Source organism: Pseudorasbora parva, chromosome 6, assembly GCF_024679245.1.
Source record: "Pseudorasbora parva isolate DD20220531a chromosome 6, ASM2467924v1, whole genome shotgun sequence".
NCBI classification, from domain to species: Eukaryota; Metazoa; Chordata; class Actinopteri; order Cypriniformes; family Gobionidae; genus Pseudorasbora; species Pseudorasbora parva.
In genome coordinates, this window is record NC_090177.1 from 48,107,461 (window position 1) to 48,121,054 (window position 13,594).

General features: G+C 52.3%; 12 non-coding genes and 1 pseudogene across 12 annotated transcripts; all 13 read left to right on the forward strand.

Moving 5' to 3' along the window:
* The first annotated feature begins 2,064 nt into the window (after window positions 1-2,064).
* On the forward strand, window positions 2,065-2,237 carry LOC137080091 (U2 spliceosomal RNA; annotated as a pseudogene).
* A 470-nt stretch (window positions 2,238-2,707) lies between these two features.
* LOC137080367 (U1 spliceosomal RNA) lies at window positions 2,708-2,871 on the forward strand. The gene has a single exon (XR_010906219.1). It is a non-coding gene; the product is annotated as a U1 spliceosomal RNA (small nuclear RNA).
* A 1,008-nt stretch (window positions 2,872-3,879) lies between these two features.
* Window positions 3,880-4,070, forward strand: LOC137079820 (U2 spliceosomal RNA). The gene has a single exon (XR_010905754.1). It is a non-coding gene; the product is annotated as a U2 spliceosomal RNA (small nuclear RNA).
* A 470-nt stretch (window positions 4,071-4,540) lies between these two features.
* LOC137079748 (U1 spliceosomal RNA) lies at window positions 4,541-4,704 on the forward strand. The gene has a single exon (XR_010905690.1). It is a non-coding gene; the product is annotated as a U1 spliceosomal RNA (small nuclear RNA).
* A 1,008-nt stretch (window positions 4,705-5,712) lies between these two features.
* Window positions 5,713-5,903, forward strand: LOC137079822 (U2 spliceosomal RNA). Its single transcript, XR_010905756.1, has one exon. It is a non-coding gene; the product is annotated as a U2 spliceosomal RNA (small nuclear RNA).
* A 470-nt stretch (window positions 5,904-6,373) lies between these two features.
* Window positions 6,374-6,538, forward strand: LOC137079737 (U1 spliceosomal RNA). The gene has a single exon (XR_010905679.1). It is a non-coding gene; the product is annotated as a U1 spliceosomal RNA (small nuclear RNA).
* Window positions 6,539-7,546: 1,008 nt separating this feature from the next.
* Window positions 7,547-7,737, forward strand: LOC137079823 (U2 spliceosomal RNA). Its single transcript, XR_010905757.1, has one exon. It is a non-coding gene; the product is annotated as a U2 spliceosomal RNA (small nuclear RNA).
* A 470-nt stretch (window positions 7,738-8,207) lies between these two features.
* Window positions 8,208-8,371, forward strand: LOC137080368 (U1 spliceosomal RNA). The gene has a single exon (XR_010906220.1). It is a non-coding gene; the product is annotated as a U1 spliceosomal RNA (small nuclear RNA).
* A 1,008-nt stretch (window positions 8,372-9,379) lies between these two features.
* LOC137079824 (U2 spliceosomal RNA) lies at window positions 9,380-9,570 on the forward strand. The gene has a single exon (XR_010905758.1). It is a non-coding gene; the product is annotated as a U2 spliceosomal RNA (small nuclear RNA).
* Window positions 9,571-10,036: 466 nt separating this feature from the next.
* Window positions 10,037-10,200, forward strand: LOC137080369 (U1 spliceosomal RNA). Its single transcript, XR_010906221.1, has one exon. It is a non-coding gene; the product is annotated as a U1 spliceosomal RNA (small nuclear RNA).
* A 1,008-nt stretch (window positions 10,201-11,208) lies between these two features.
* On the forward strand, window positions 11,209-11,399 carry LOC137079825 (U2 spliceosomal RNA). The gene has a single exon (XR_010905759.1). It is a non-coding gene; the product is annotated as a U2 spliceosomal RNA (small nuclear RNA).
* Window positions 11,400-11,865: 466 nt separating this feature from the next.
* Window positions 11,866-12,029, forward strand: LOC137080370 (U1 spliceosomal RNA). The gene has a single exon (XR_010906222.1). It is a non-coding gene; the product is annotated as a U1 spliceosomal RNA (small nuclear RNA).
* A 1,008-nt stretch (window positions 12,030-13,037) lies between these two features.
* LOC137079826 (U2 spliceosomal RNA) lies at window positions 13,038-13,228 on the forward strand. The gene has a single exon (XR_010905760.1). It is a non-coding gene; the product is annotated as a U2 spliceosomal RNA (small nuclear RNA).
* The last annotated feature ends 366 nt before the right edge of the window (window positions 13,229-13,594 follow it).

Consider the following 13,594-nt stretch of genomic DNA (forward strand, 5'->3'; position numbering starts at 1 on the left):
GACCGCATCTCGCACCAGTTCCTCTTTAAGGTACTGGAGAAAATGGGGTTTCCAGGGAGGTTTATAGCCTGGGTGGGACTGCTTTACAATGGTCTGGTTAGCAGGATTTTGGTTAACGGGCATTTGTCCAAAGCTGTAAATATCCACAGCGGTGTCCGTCAGGGGTGTCCTTTATCTCCCCTTCTGTATGTGGCCTGTATTGAGCCACTGGCACAAATCTTGAGAAGGGATAAATGGATTAAAGGACTGGACGTCCCAGGGACTGGTGGACTGACAGCAACCTGCGTTTTATATATGGACGACATAACCCTTTTAGCGACTGACCTTTTATCGGTACGAAGAGCATTGGACTTGACTGACTGGTACGGTCGGGCCTCGGGCGCCAAGCTCAATAGGAACAAGTCCGAGGCCCAGCTCTTCGGGCCGTGGGGGGACGTCGACACAGGTGGACTGGATCTGGTTTTTAAAGACAACGATTTGAAAGTTTTAGGTGTAAAATTTGACAGAGAGGGTGGAGGACGGGGAAACTGGACTGACATCTTAGGGAAAGTTAGGCAAAGACTGGGTTTTTGGGGACTAAGACAGATGACAATGGAAGGGAAGGTTTTAATTTTTAAAGCCATAATTTTACCACTGATTTTACTTGTCTGTTCTGTTTTTAGTCCCCCAAGAAGATTCCTGGCCAACCTGGAGAGGGCGGTATTTTATTTCCTGTGGGGGTCCAAGTGGGAACGACTGAAAAGGGAGGTCTTTAAAAAAAGAAAGGAAAATGGTGGGAAAGGCCTCCCTGACCCCCACTTGTTTTTAGGTAGCCGCTTTACCGCCCTCCACATCGGATACGCGCTGACCCCATCCAGAGAGAATAAGACAGCGGCCATGGCTCGTTTCTGGATGGGGTCCTACCTAAGAAGCCTAAAGATTTTACCTACTGATTTAAAAACCCCAGTGTCTTTTAACTTGCCAAAAGAGTATATTTTTATCAAGACATTTTTAAAGAAATACTTTTTAGAAACAGAAGATGTGACGATTTTAACTAACCATAAGTCTCTTATCTCTCTTGTGCAGGATCGAGAAAAGGTGAGCCCAGTTCCAGGCCTCACGCCAAGTGAGGCCAAAGAAGTTTGGAGGAACGTTGCCCACCCAGCTCTCCAGAACAGGCTTAAGGACTTGGCGTGGATGGTGGCTCATGAGATCCTCCCGGTCAGGGCGGTTATGCACTCCAGAGGCATGGCCAAAAATCCCACCTGCCCACGGTCCGGGTGTAAATCCCCGGAGACCGTCTACCATCTGCTCTGGGAGTGCGGTGCTGCGCGGGACCTGTGGGCCAGGGCCGGCCCCCTGTTTTTCCCGTGCCTGCCAGCGGGTGGGGCCCAGGTGGATTACAACCTCGCCATCCTAGGGGTGGGTCAGGGCCTAAAAGCCCTAACAACACAAGAATTTGCATCGCTCTGGCTCACCCTTAACCTGATAAAGGATGCCATCTGGGTCACCAGAAACCTGCTGGTGGGGAAACGCGTGACGGTCCCCCTCCACGCGAGCGAGCAGAGGATAAGATCAGCGCTGCAGGGTGGGCCGCACGTCGTTATTCGGATGGGGGGGCCGAGGCCACACGAGAAGGTCCCGGCCACCACCGACCTTGGCCGCCCGTAGATGCACCCTCACCACTCTGGCTACGGGAACAGCGGGCCAGCGGGCCGGAGGAGAGGGGATCTCCGCTGGGCTCTGGAAGCGAGGAGCCTTGAGCCTGTTCTGGAGAACTGGAGTGAATGGACATGTTTTGTAGGGGCTCACCCTTGATCCTGTACAAGAGACGAAGTTTTAATTGTCACGTTTTAGTCTGTTTTATCATGAATATATTTATTGTTTTCATTCATTTTATTCCTCTTTTAACACCACACTGACATACAAGGACTTTTACACAACACATCAACTGATTTTAACAAAAAAGTGACTTGTGTTTTAAGGGATGTAACCATGTATGTTTATTTTATTTTTTAAAGAAGAAAGAAATGTGTGGCATAAACATGAAAATGAATTGAAATCAATATGAAAAAATGTAACAATAAAACTTTTCGAAAGAAAAATCTGTTCTTATCAGTTTAATATCTGATACGTCCCCTATCCGGGGACTGCATATTAAATTGATTTTTGGCACATGGAGCCGGAACCGGGGCTTGCTCCGTCCACTCCACGCATCGACCTGGTATTGCAGTGCCTCCAGGAACGGTGTGCTTCCCCTTTTTGGGGACTGCGATTTGTTGTGACTAATAGAAGAACCAACAACACCACTGGAATTTTTTTTGTCAGAGAATACAGAAATACGCAGGAAGCGCATACAGAATGACGATGAGGTGACGCAACGATGACCGTGCCACAGAGAAAGCAGCAAGCTGCGGTCATATGAGCATAGGGAAAAAAGAAGAACAAAAGCGTCGGTTGCCGGCCGGCTGACTCATCACCGTCACAGCACGTTTTTTGATGTCCCTCTTATTTGAGAGTCTTTACCAACGAGCTGATGAGTCGAATCAGGGGTTTGTGTTGGATGGATTAGGGACACCTGATTCAAATCAAGGTCACGCACGCACGCACGCAGCAGTCAAGCAATGGAAGGTGCCCCGTCCTTCCTTTTCTTGGGGGAGGGGAAGGTCACCGTGTTTGAGGATGGCGAAGGGGGATAGGGCGCCTCTGCCTGGAGGCCAGGCAACTCATACTTACCTGGCAGGGGAGACACCATGATCAGGAAGGTGGTTCACCCAGGGCGAGGCTCGGCCATTGCACTCCGGTTGTGCTGACCCCTGCGAATTCCCCAAATGTGGGAATCTCGACTGCATAATTTATGGTAGTGGGGGACTGCGTTCGCGCTCTCCCCTGTACACACTGGTTAAAAGCAGATAGCGTGGAGGGAAAAAGCGTGCGGTTCTTGACGCTTGTGGCGCCGCCCACTGCCCCAAAGGGTGAAGTTGCACCAGTTTTGTTATGTTTCTGTCTCTTTCTGCTGTGTCAGCCAGTGACCCGGAGAGTTCAGAGAACTGAACTGCGTTTGTTTTCATCGAGGTTGTCGAAACCTGCGACCGGTTTGCCGAATGTGGTTTTTCCCACAAACTTTGATATTCAACGGACGAGTTGATTGACAGCAGTGGTCCCAAAGGCAAAGTTGTTCGGATGGAGGTTTTCTGTCGTATGGTACGACTGTCTCGTGCGCGTGCTGTGAAAAAGCACGCGACATACGTTCGCCTATAGCCGCTCTCATGTTGTTGCTTTTTCATTTTAAAGCGCCACTAGGTGGCCATTCACCGCGTCCTTTCTCGCCTGACCCCAGACTGAGCCCGTGCACGGGTGTACCGGCTTGGGTGAAATTGTCTCGTTCCGTCCAAGAGCTATAGCCGTTCTAGCAGACCCCGCCTCGCCCAGCCCGTAGGTTTCGGCCTGCCGCCGCCAAGCTGAATCGAAATTCCCACTTTTTTTCCGATCTGGACGGACAGTCAGACTCCAGAGAATCTTTCTGCACTGGTTTGGGCCAGATCGGGCAAAAGACCTAGGACTAGTGTGCAAAAGTAGGTTTTTCACAAAATCCCAAATACCCGAAAATTTCGCCAGCGCAACCTTCGAATCCGAGGCATGCGTCTCGCTCGGCTCGAGCCAAGGATTCCGATGATATAAGACACTTGGTTCTGCGGCGTGCGGTTTGGGAGCTACGAGCCATTTCGTGCCGGGCCAATCGGGGGGCCAGCCTTGGTGATGTTGTAGAGCGAGTGGCTAGTACCATCCCTCAAAGTTTCAGGTCTCTACGACGTAAGGCCTTTGCCAACCCTCCCCCCCTCACCGCTTCCCAGATGGGCGTCGCCTTTGCCGGCTCCCCTGTCGCTGCGTCATTGTGTCATCGCTTCTCGGCCTTTTGGCTAAGATCAAGTGTAGTATCTGTTCTTATCAGTTTAATATCTGATACGTCCCCTATCCGGGGACTGCATATTAAATTGATTTTTGGCACATGGAGCCGGAACCGGGGCTTGCTCCGTCCACTCCACGCATCGACCTGGTATTGCAGTGCCTCCAGGAACGGTGTGCTTCCCCTTTTTGGGGACTGCGAATTGTTGTGACTAATAGAAGAACCAACAACACCACTGGAATTTTTTTTGTCAGAGAATACAGAAATACGCAGGAAGCGCATACAGAATGACGATGAGGTGACGCAACGATGACCGTGCCACAGAGAAAGCAGCAAGCTGCGGTCATATGAGCATAGGGAAAAAAGAAGAACAAAAGCGTCGGTTGCCGGCCGGCTGACTCATCACCGTCACAGCACGTTTTTTGATGTCCCTCTTATTTGAGAGTCTTTACCAACGAGCTGATGAGTCGAATCAGGGGTTTGTGTTGGATGGATTAGGGACACCTGATTCAAATCAAGGTCACGCACGCACGCACGCAGCAGTCAAGCAATGGAAGGTGCCCCGTCCTTCCTTTTCTTGGGGGAGGGGAAGGTCACCGTGTTTGAGGATGGCGAAGGGGGATAGGGCGCCTCTGCCTGGAGGCCAGGCAACTCATACTTACCTGGCAGGGGAGACACCATGATCAGGAAGGTGGTTCACCCAGGGCGAGGCTCGGCAAATGCACTCCGGTTGTGCTGACCCCTGCGAATTCCCCAAATGTGGGAATCTCGACTGCATAATTTATGGTAGTGGGGGACTGCGTTCGCGCTCTCCCCTGTACACACTGGTTAAAAGCAGATAGCGTGGAGGGAAAAAGCGTGCGGTTCTTGACGCTTGTGGCGCCGCCCACTGCCCCAAAGGGTGAAGTTGCACCAGTTTTGTTATGTTTCTGTCTCTTTCTGCTGTGTCAGCCAGTGACCCGGAGAGTTCAGAGAACTGAACTGCGTTTGTTTTCATCGAGGTTGTCGAAACCTGCGACCGGTTTGCCGAATGTGGTTTTTCCCACAAACTTTGATATTCAACGGACGAGTTGATTGACAGCAGTGGTCCCAAAGGCAAAGTTGTTCGGATGGAGGTTTTCTGTCGTATGGTACGACTGTCTCGTGCGCGTGCTGTGAAAAAGCACGCGACATACGTTCGCCTATAGCCGCTCTCATGTTGTTGCTTTTTCATTTTAAAGCGCCACTAGGTGGCCATTCACCGCGTCCTTTCTCGCCTGACCCCAGACTGAGCCCGTGCACGGGTGTACCGGCTTGGGTGAAATTGTCTCGTTCCGTCCAAGAGCTATAGCCGTTCTAGCAGACCCCGCCTCGCCCAGCCCGTAGGTTTCGGCCTGCCGCCGCCAAGCTGAATCGAAATTCCCACTTTTTTTCCGATCTGGACGGACAGTCAGACTCCAGAGAATCTTTCTGCACTGGTTTGGGCCAGATCGGGCAAAAGACCTAGGACTAGTGTGCAAAAGTAGGTTTTTCACAAAATCCCAAATACCCGAAAATTTCGCTAGCGCAACCTTCGAATCCGAGGCATGCGTCTCGCTCGGCTCGAGCCAAGGATTCCGATGATATAAGACACTTGGTTCTGCGGCGTGCGGTTTGGGAGCTACGAGCCATTTCGTGCCGGGCCAATCGGGGGGCCAGCCTTGGTGATGTTTTAGAGCGAGTGGCTAGTACCATCCCTCAAAGTTTCAGGTCTCTACGACGTAAGGCCTTTGCCAACCCTCCCCCCCTCACCGCTTCCCAGATGGGCGTCGCCTTTGCCGGCTCCCCTGTCGCTGCGTCATTGTGTCATCGCTTCTCGGCCTTTTGGCTAAGATCAAGTGTAGTATCTGTTCTTATCAGTTTAATATCTGATACGTCCCCTATCCGGGGACTGCATATTAAATTGATTTTTGGCACATGGAGCCGGAACCGGGGCTTGCTCCGTCCACTCCACGCATCGACCTGGTATTGCAGTGCCTCCAGGAACGGTGTGCTTCCCCTTTTTGGGGACTGCGAATTGTTGTGACTAATAGAAGAACCAACAACACCACTGGAATTTTTTTTGTCAGAGAATACAGAAATACGCAGGAAGCGCATACAGAATGACGATGAGGTGACGCAACGATGACCGTGCCACAGAGAAAGCAGCAAGCTGCGGTCATATGAGCATAGGGAAAAAAGAAGAACAAAAGCGTCGGTTGCCGGCCGGCTGACTCATCACCGTCACAGCACGTTTTTTGATGTCCCTCTTATTTGAGAGTCTTTACCAACGAGCTGATGAGTCGAATCAGGGGTTTGTGTTGGATGGATTAGGGACACCTGATTCAAATCAAGGTCACGCACGCACGCACGCAGCAGTCAAGCAATGGAAGGTGCCCCGTCCTTCCTTTTCTTGGGGGAGGGGAAGGTCACCGTGTTTGAGGATGGCGAAGGGGGATAGGGCGCCTCTGCCTGGAGGCCAGGCAACTCATACTTACCTGGCAGGGGAGACACCATGATCAGGAAGGTGGTTCACCCAGGGCGAGGCTCGGCCATTGCACTCCGGTTGTGCTGACCCCTGCGAATTCCCCAAATGTGGGAATCTCGACTGCATAATTTATGGTAGTGGGGGACTGCGTTTCGCGCTCTCCCCTGTACACACTGGTTAAAAGCAGATAGCGTGGAGGGAAAAAGCGTGCGGTTCTTGACGCTTGTGGCGCCGCCCACTGCCCCAAAGGGTGAAGTTGCACCAGTTTTGTTATGTTTCTGTCTCTTTCTGCTGTGTCAGCCAGTGACCCGGAGAGTTCAGAGAACTGAACTGCGTTTGTTTTCATCGAGGTTGTCGAAACCTGCGACCGGTTTGCCGAATGTGGTTTTTCCCACAAACTTTGATATTCAACGGACGAGTTGATTGACAGCAGTGGTCCCAAAGGCAAAGTTGTTCGGATGGAGGTTTTCTGTCGTATGGTACGACTGTCTCGTGCGCGTGCTGTGAAAAAGCACGCGACATACGTTCGCCTATAGTCGCTCTCATGTTGTTGCTTTTTCATTTTAAAGCGCCACTAGGTGGCCATTCACCGCGTCCTTTCTCGCCTGACCCCAGACTGAGCCCGTGCACGGGTGTACCGGCTTGGGTGAAATTGTCTCGTTCCGTCCAAGAGCTATAGCCGTTCTAGCAGACCCCGCCTCGCCCAGCCCGTAGGTTTCGGCCTGCCGCCGCCAAGCTGAATCGAAATTCCCACTTTTTTTCCGATCTGGACGGACAGTCAGACTCCAGAGAATCTTTCTGCACTGGTTTGGGCCAGATCGGGCAAAAGACCTAGGACTAGTGTGCAAAAGTAGGTTTTTCACAAAATCCCAAATACCCGAAAATTTCGCCAGCGCAACCTTCGAATCCGAGGCATGCGTCTCGCTCGGCTCGAGCCAAGGATTCCGATGATATAAGACACTTGGTTCTGCGGCGTGCGGTTTGGGAGCTACGAGCCATTTCGTGCCGGGCCAATCGGGGGGCCAGCCTTGGTGATGTTGTAGAGCGAGTGGCTAGTACCATCCCTCAAAGTTTCAGGTCTCTACGACGTAAGGCCTTTGCCAACCCTCCCCCCCTCACCGCTTCCCAGATGGGCGTCGCCTTTGCCGGCTCCCCTGTCGCTGCGTCATTGTGTCATCGCTTCTCGGCCTTTTGGCTAAGATCAAGTGTAGTATCTGTTCTTATCAGTTTAATATCTGATACGTCCCCTATCCGGGGACTGCATATTAAATTGATTTTTGGCACATGGAGCCGGAACCGGGGCTTGCTCCGTCCACTCCACGCATCGACCTGGTATTGCAGTGCCTCCAGGAACGGTGTGCTTCCCCTTTTTGGGGACTGCGAATTGTTGTGACTAATAGAAGAACCAACAACACCACTGGAATTTTTTTTGTCAGAGAATACAGAAATACGCAGGAAGCGCATACAGAATGACGATGAGGTGACGCAACGATGACCGTGCCACAGAGAAAGCAGCAAGCTGCGGTCATATGAGCATAGGGAAAAAAGAAGAACAAAAGCGTCGGTTGCCGGCCGGCTGACTCATCACCGTCACAGCACGTTTTTTGATGTCCCTCTTATTTGAGAGTCTTTACCAACGAGCTGATGAGTCGAATCAGGGGTTTGTGTTGGATGGATTAGGGACACCTGATTCAAATCAAGGTCACGCACGCACGCACGCAGCAGTCAAGCAATGGAAGGTGCCCCGTCCTTCCTTTTCTTGGGGGAGGGGAAGGTCACCGTGTTTGAGGATGGCGAAGGGGGATAGGGCGCCTCTGCCTGGAGGCCAGGCAACTCATACTTACCTGGCAGGGGAGACACCATGATCAGGAAGGTGGTTCACCCAGGGCGAGGCTCGGCCATTGCACTCCGGTTGTGCTGACCCCTGCGAATTCCCCAAATGTGGGAATCTCGACTGCATAATTTATGGTAGTGGGGGACTGCGTTCGCGCTCTCCCCTGTACACACTGGTTAAAAGCAGATAGCGTGGAGGGAAAAAGCGTGCGGTTCTTGACGCTTGTGGCGCCGCCCACTGCCCCAAAGGGTGAAGTTGCACCAGTTTTGTTATGTTTCTGTCTCTTTCTGCTGTGTCAGCCAGTGACCCGGAGAGTTCAGAGAACTGAACTGCGTTTGTTTTCATCGAGGTTGTCGAAACCTGCGACCGGTTTGCCGAATGTGGTTTTTCCCACAAACTTTGATATTCAACGGACGAGTTGATTGACAGCAGTGGTCCCAAAGGCAAAGTTGTTCGGATGGAGGTTTTCTGTCGTATGGTACGACTGTCTCGTGCGCGTGCTGTGAAAAAGCACGCGACATACGTTCGCCTATAGTCGCTCTCATGTTGTTGCTTTTTCATTTTAAAGCGCCACTAGGTGGCCATTCACCGCGTCCTTTCTCGCCTGACCCCAGACTGAGCCCGTGCACGGGTGTACCGGCTTGGGTGAAATTGTCTCGTTCCGTCCAAGAGCTATAGCCGTTCTAGCAGACCCCGCCTCGCCCAGCCCGTAGGTTTCGGCCTGCCGCCGCCAAGCTGAATCGAAATTCCCACTTTTTTTCCGATCTGGACGGACAGTCAGACTCCAGAGAATCTTTCTGCACTGGTTTGGGCCAGATCGGGCAAAAGACCTAGGACTAGTGTGCAAAAGTAGGTTTTTCACAAAATCCCAAATACCCGAAAATTTCGCCAGCGCAACCTTCGAATCCGAGGCATGCGTCTCGCTCGGCTCGAGCCAAGGATTCCGATGATATAAGACACTTGGTTCTGCGGCGTGCGGTTTGGGAGCTACGAGCCATTTCGTGCCGGGCCAATCGGGGGGCCAGCCTTGGTGATGTTGTAGAGCGAGTGGCTAGTACCATCCCTCAAAGTTTCAGGTCTCTACGACGTAAGGCCTTTGCCAACCCTCCCCCCCTCACCGCTTCCCAGATGGGCGTCGCCTTTGCCGGCTCCCCTGTCGCTGCGTCATTGTGTCATCGCTTCTCGGCCTTTTGGCTAAGATCAAGTGTAGTATCTGTTCTTATCAGTTTAATATCTGATACGTCCCCTATCCGGGGACTGCATATTAAATTGATTTTTGGCACATGGAGCCGGAACCGGGGCTTGCTCCGTCCACTCCACGCATCGACCTGGTATTGCAGTGCCTCCAGGAACGGTGTGCTTCCCCTTTTTGGGGACTGCGAATTGTTGTGACTAATAGAAGAACCAACAACACCACTGGAATTTTGTCAGAGAATACAGAAATACGCAGGAAGCGCATACAGAATGACGATGAGGTGACGCAACGATGACCGTGCCACAGAGAAAGCAGCAAGCTGCGGTCATATGAGCATAGGGAAAAAAGAAGAACAAAAGCGTCGGTTGCCGGCCGGCTGACTCATCACCGTCACAGCACGTTTTTTGATGTCCCTCTTATTTGAGAGTCTTTACCAACGAGCTGATGAGTCGAATCAGGGGTTTGTGTTGGATGGATTAGGGACACCTGATTCAAATCAAGGTCACGCACGCACGCACGCAGCAGTCAAGCAATGGAAGGTGCCCCGTCCTTCCTTTTCTTGGGGGAGGGGAAGGTCACCGTGTTTGAGGATGGCGAAGGGGGATAGGGGGCCTCTGCCTGGAGGCCAGGCAACTCATACTTACCTGGCAGGGGAGACACCATGATCAGGAAGGTGGTTCACCCAGGGCGAGGCTCGGCCATTGCACTCCGGTTGTGCTGACCCCTGCGAATTCCCCAAATGTGGGAATCTCGACTGCATAATTTATGGTAGTGGGGGACTGCGTTCGCGCTCTCCCCTGTACACACTGGTTAAAAGCAGATAGCGTGGAGGGAAAAAGCGTGCGGTTCTTGACGCTTGTGGCGCCGCCCACTGCCCCAAAGGGTGAAGTTGCACCAGTTTTGTTATGTTTCTGTCTCTTTCTGCTGTGTCAGCCAGTGACCCGGAGAGTTCAGAGAACTGAACTGCGTTTGTTTTCATCGAGGTTGTCGAAACCTGCGACCGGTTTGCCGAATGTGGTTTTTCCCACAAACTTTGATATTCAACGGACGAGTTGATTGACAGCAGTGGTCCCAAAGGCAAAGTTGTTCGGATGGAGGTTTTCTGTCGTATGGTACGACTGTCTCGTGCGCGTGCTGTGAAAAAGCACGCGACATACGTTCGCCTATAGTCGCTCTCATGTTGTTGCTTTTTCATTTTAAAGCGCCACTAGGTGGCCATTCACCGCGTCCTTTCTCGCCTGACCCCAGACTGAGCCCGTGCACGGGTGTACCGGCTTGGGTGAAATTGTCTCGTTCCGTCCAAGAGCTATAGCCGTTCTAGCAGACCCCGCCTCGCCCAGCCCGTAGGTTTCGGCCTGCCGCCGCCAAGCTGAATCGAAATTCCCACTTTTTTTCCGATCTGGACGGACAGTCAGACTCCAGAGAATCTTTCTGCACTGGTTTGGGCCAGATCGGGCAAAAGACCTAGGACTAGTGTGCAAAAGTAGGTTTTTCACAAAATCCCAAATACCCGAAAATTTCGCCAGCGCAACCTTCGAATCCGAGGCATGCGTCTCGCTCGGCTCGAGCCAAGGATTCCGATGATATAAGACACTTGGTTCTGCGGCGTGCGGTTTGGGAGCTACGAGCCATTTCGTGCCGGGCCAATCGGGGGGCCAGCCTTGGTGATGTTGTAGAGCGAGTGGCTAGTACCATCCCTCAAAGTTTCAGGTCTCTACGACGTAAGGCCTTTGCCAACCCTCCCCCCCTCACCGCTTCCCAGATGGGCGTCGCCTTTGCCGGCTCCCCTGTCGCTGCGTCATTGTGTCATCGCTTCTCGGCCTTTTGGCTAAGATCAAGTGTAGTATCTGTTCTTATCAGTTTAATATCTGATACGTCCCCTATCCGGGGACTGCATATTAAATTGATTTTTGGCACATGGAGCCGGAACCGGGGCTTGCTCCGTCCACTCCACGCATCGACCTGGTATTGCAGTGCCTCCAGGAACGGTGTGCTTCCCCTTTTTGGGGACTGCGAATTGTTGTGACTAATAGAAGAACCAACAACACCACTGGAATTTTGTCAGAGAATACAGAAATACGCAGGAAGCGCATACAGAATGACGATGAGGTGACGCAACGATGACCGTGCCACAGAGAAAGCAGCAAGCTGCGGTCATATGAGCATAGGGAAAAAAGAAGAACAAAAGCGTCGGTTGCCGGCCGGCTGACTCATCACCGTCACAGCACGTTTTTTGATGTCCCTCTTATTTGAGAGTCTTTACCAACGAGCTGATGAGTCGAATCAGGGGTTTGTGTTGGATGGATTAGGGACACCTGATTCAAATCAAGGTCACGCACGCACGCACGCAGCAGTCAAGCAATGGAAGGTGCCCCGTCCTTCCTTTTCTTGGGGGAGGGGAAGGTCACCGTGTTTGAGGATGGCGAAGGGGGATAGGGGGCCTCTGCCTGGAGGCCAGGCAACTCATACTTACCTGGCAGGGGAGACACCATGATCAGGAAGGTGGTTCACCCAGGGCGAGGCTCGGCCATTGCACTCCGGTTGTGCTGACCCCTGCGAATTCCCCAAATGTGGGAATCTCGACTGCATAATTTATGGTAGTGGGGGACTGCGTTCGCGCTCTCCCCTGTACACACTGGTTAAAAGCAGATAGCGTGGAGGGAAAAAGCGTGCGGTTCTTGACGCTTGTGGCGCCGCCCACTGCCCCAAAGGGTGAAGTTGCACCAGTTTTGTTATGTTTCTGTCTCTTTCTGCTGTGTCAGCCAGTGACCCGGAGAGTTCAGAGAACTGAACTGCGTTTGTTTTCATCGAGGTTGTCGAAACCTGCGACCGGTTTGCCGAATGTGGTTTTTCCCACAAACTTTGATATTCAACGGACGAGTTGATTGACAGCAGTGGTCCCAAAGGCAAAGTTGTTCGGATGGAGGTTTTCTGTCGTATGGTACGACTGTCTCGTGCGCGTGCTGTGAAAAAGCACGCGACATACGTTCGCCTATAGCCGCTCTCATGTTGTTGCTTTTTCATTTTAAAGCGCCACTAGGTGGCCATTCACCGCGTCCTTTCTCGCCTGACCCCAGACTGAGCCCGTGCACGGGTGTACCGGCTTGGGTGAAATTGTCTCGTTCCGTCCAAGAGCTATAGCCGTTCTAGCAGACCCCGCCTCGCCCAGCCCGTAGGTTTCGGCCTGCCGCCGCCAAGCTGAATCGAAATTCCCACTTTTTTTCCGATCTGGACGGACAGTCAGACTCCAGAGAATCTTTCTGCACTGGTTTGGGCCAGATCGGGCAAAAGACCTAGGACTAGTGTGCAAAAGTAGGTTTTTCACAAAATCCCAAATACCCGAAAATTTCGCCAGCGCAACCTTCGAATCCGAGGCATACGTCTCGCTCGGCTCGAGCCAAGGATTCCGATGATATAAGACACTTGGTTCTGCGGCGTGCGGTTTGGGAGCTACGAGCCATTTCGTGCCGGGCCCATCGGGGGGCCAGCCTTGGTGATGTTGTAGAGCGAGTGGCTAGTACCATCCCTCAAAGTTTCAGGTCTCTACGACGTAAGGCCTTTGCCAACCCTCCCCCCCTCACCGCTTCCCAGATGGGCGTCGCCTTTGCCGGCTCCCCTGCCGCTGCGTCATTGTGTCATCGCTTCTCGGCCTTTTGGCTAAGATCAAGTGTAGTATCTGTTCTTATCAGTTTAATATCTGATACGTCCCCTATCCGGGGACTGCATATTAAATTGATTTTTGGCACATGGAGCCGGAACCGGGGCTTGCTCCGTCCACTCCACGCATCGACCTGGTATTGCAGTGCCTCCAGGAACGGTGTGCTTCCCCTTTTTGGGGACTGCGAATTGTTGTGACTAATAGAAGAACCAACAACACCACTGGAATTTTGTCAGAGAATACAGAAATACGCAGGAAGCGCATACAGAATGACGATGAGGTGACGCAACGATGACCGTGCCACAGAGAAAGCAGCAAGCTGCGGTCATATGAGCATAGGGAAAAAAGAAGAACAAAAGCGTCGGTTGCCGGCCGGCTGACTCATCACCGTCACAGCACGTTTTTTGATGTCCCTCTTATTTGAGAGTCTTTACCAACGAGCTGATGAGTCGAATCAGGGGTTTGTGTTGGATGGATTAGGGACACCTGATTCAAATCAAGGTCACGCACGCACGCACGCAGCAGTCAAGCAATGG